The sequence below is a fragment of the Sceloporus undulatus genome, chromosome 9 (genome assembly GCF_019175285.1).
Source record: "Sceloporus undulatus isolate JIND9_A2432 ecotype Alabama chromosome 9, SceUnd_v1.1, whole genome shotgun sequence".
In the NCBI taxonomy this organism is placed as follows: domain Eukaryota; kingdom Metazoa; phylum Chordata; class Lepidosauria; order Squamata; family Phrynosomatidae; genus Sceloporus; species Sceloporus undulatus.
In genome coordinates, this window is record NC_056530.1 from 10,394,431 (window position 1) to 10,394,677 (window position 247).

Consider the following 247-nt stretch of genomic DNA (forward strand, 5'->3'; position numbering starts at 1 on the left):
CAAGCTTGCTCCCTCCTCAATACTTGAAGGGATGTCATATTGAGGAGGGAGCAAGCTTGTTTTCTGCTGCTCCAGAGACTAGGACACAATGGAGCAATGGATGCAAGCTGCAGGAAAAGAGATTCCACCTCAACATTAGGAGGAACTTCCTCATAGTAAGGGCTGTCCGACAGTGGAACACATTCCTTCCTCGGAGTGTAGTGGAGTCTCCTTCTTTGGAGGTCTTTAAACAGAGGCTGGATGGCCA